The sequence below is a fragment of the Varanus komodoensis genome, unplaced genomic scaffold (assembly GCF_004798865.1).
Source record: "Varanus komodoensis strain SLA01 unplaced genomic scaffold, ASM479886v1 scaffold24, whole genome shotgun sequence".
NCBI lineage: Eukaryota > Metazoa > Chordata > Lepidosauria > Squamata > Varanidae > Varanus > Varanus komodoensis.
In genome coordinates, this window is record NW_025335641.1 from 11504266 (window position 1) to 11507062 (window position 2797).

A 2797-nucleotide genomic window follows, 5' to 3' on the forward strand; every position below is an offset into this window, starting at 1 on the left:
TGCAGTGGCCACAGAAAATTAAAAGAAACAGAGATTGTCAGTGTAGACTGCTGCTCTTGAAAGAGTATAACTACATATGATTCTGTAAGTGTGGGTAATTAGTGTTGAATTTCCTTTTTTCCTCTTACTTCCCTGTCCCTTTCCCCTTGCATGACAAGTTTTTAGATAGTAAACCTTTGGGTAGGAACTGCCTTATTAATTCCACATAAGCCACTCTGGAAGCCTTTTGATCGGAGAGTGGAACATGAATGTAATTTTTGAAATCATTCATTCATTCATTCATTCATAATAAGATAATAAGGAATAACTTCTAGAAGCTGTACTGTTTCATCTCCAAAAAATACCCTCATCTTGCTTAACAGAAATTCAAATTAAGAGAAAAAACTCATTTTTATTGTATAATCATAGGTTGCATGAGCTTGGAAATAGGTGTGGGTTGGGGGGTAGCTTTGACGGGAGCATGGCTTTCAAGTGTGGCTCTATCATGAGCGGCCCCCCCCCCCGCACTTCTAAATTTGCCACTATACCACTGGATGAAACCATCCATAGACAAACAGCTGGACTTTACGATGCTTTCCTGGATGTTGACACCTCTGAAGTTTTATGCTGCCCTACCACCATCGTTTCTAGTATACTTTCCTCTTGTGATGTTGGTTTCCTTTATAGCTGAATGTTTACCATCAACCGACCCATTTAGCTGGTATATTACCATAGCTCTGGTGGTACCACATGCAGTATCAGTTTCGATTCTGTCAATAATAAGGCAAAAGTGATATTAAAGTATGTATCTTCATCCAGCCAAGCACCTGGCTGAAGTGATGGCAGCGACGTGGGGGTGAGGGGAGGAATTCAAATTGAGTCTCCCACCAAGACATGCCAGGTAGTTTATCCATCTGTGTGCAAGTTTTAAGTCCTTTGCATACACCTGAACTATTACTGCTATTCCCGGTCCTGTTTTGCATGTTAACTTTGTCTACTGAAACTACTCTATTAGAGGATCTTTGGAAGATTTTCGACATCTTAAGCCTGAAGAGAAACGATGGACTGCGTAAAATATCCCGCCCACTTGGGAAGATGGCTTAGGGGAGTTAGTGCAGACCTGCCTGTACTGTTTCCAACTGAGCAAACTACGCTGCCTGGGCCAGTGCAAAGAGATATAAAACAGCGATCACCCTCGGAGCGGGACGCATAGAAGGCATTCATGAGGAATTTTTGCATCATTTTTTGTAAGCGTCTAGCCCTCATGGGTATTAATCTATGCTCTTTATTTAAGGTAACATCACTGATTTTCAAGAACAGTCCTTAATCGGGAATATACTTCATCGGTGAGATTATTACTATAGGCGACGAGGCTTTGTGTTCGTGAGCGTGAGGGGCACCGCTACCTCCCTTGAAGACCGGGATGATACTCTTCTTCCTCGCCCCGCAAACGCGAGCGCCTCCCTGTCGACTCGCCAGGCAGAGCTCCTCCTGAGGGGCCGGGCAACAGCCGGCCCTGTAAGCCAAAGGGCCCGAATTGTGCTCAGCGGCCTTCGCAGACCGCAGTTTTCGCCAGCTCAGCAAACATTTACTCTGGAGTCGGAGGAATACAGGAAGTACTAAAAAAAAAAAGGAAAAAAAATTCTACCCGCGACTCCGCCGGGACTCGAACCCGGAACCTTTGAATGTCTTCACCCTCTAGAAGTCCAATGCGCTATCCATTGCGCCACGGAGCCACCTGTTGGATTCTTTGTACAATCGCTATACAACTCAGAGGCAGACGGCTGTGGTTGGAGGGTGAAAAGGGTTTGAGGAAGCTGAAAATGCAGCTTGAAACCCACTTGCTCCGTTGCCTGAAGAGTCGCCTGCTCACTTCCGGTATTGCAGCCGGCCTTGGGTGGGTGGAATCAAATTCACCGAACGTGGGGAGGTAAGGCGGGGATTGCAGCTGGGGATTGTTCCCATCTTTTGTGTGTTGGCGGATCGAGTCTCATTGCCGCCTCCTAAAGCTGAGATTTGTAAAAATCACAAAAAGGGTATTAAAAAACTACTCTCAAAATTATAGTTATTTTTTAAATCAATGCTGCTAAGGTTGCCTATTTTAAATAAAAAGCAATTATATCTAATTGCTTTAAAGAGTGTTAGACTTGAAATTCTTCCATTAAATAATTTTGTTTGCAACTAGATAATTTCGAGGGTAATCGTTCTCATTTTATTTTGCTGCCATTTCAGTCTAAATATCACTGATTTAAAAGCTTTTGTTCTTTTGGATTTCCCAATTGGTTTTTCTTTATGGTAGGAAAATGAATTAGAACTAAACAGATGAGCAGCATTACATCAAGAGTAAGCCAGTATTTTGGTTTTTTATCGGTGAAAAGGTAGTGTGCAAAAAGGTTTTGTTTTACTGCAGGTGCTTCAAATAACAAATGGTTTAACTTCACTTGATAAAATAATTCAGTGGTTTCATGCTTTCAAAAATGCAATAATTAGGAAATTGCATTTTTGTAACAGGTTTGTAGTGTATTGAGTATTTACAGCCAGCTATATCCCTTGACCAGCACATCCTTTTTTATGTGACAGAACTAGTAAATCTTTTCTTAAATAGGGCTACCTTCTCCCTGAACAGCATCAAGCAATTTCCACTTCCTTTATCCTTCTTAACCTTCCTTTCTAACCTTGTTTGAAAATTTGCACTTGCTTAAACCAAGATGTATCTGTCCAGTAAGCTATTTTGTTATTTATATATCAACTTTGATTGGGTGGGTGTGAAGCTTAAACAACCACTTTTTTTAACCTTCAGGGTGTTGTTCTTGCCTTG

General features: G+C 41.8%; 1 non-coding gene across 1 annotated transcript; it reads right to left on the minus strand.

The window, feature by feature from the left end:
• Nucleotides 1-1630: 1630 nt before the first annotated feature.
• Nucleotides 1631-1715, minus strand: TRNAR-UCU. The gene is given in 2 exon segments: nt 1631-1666; nt 1679-1715. It is a non-coding gene; the product is annotated as a tRNA-Arg (tRNA).
• Between the last annotated feature and the right edge of the window lie 1082 nt (nt 1716-2797).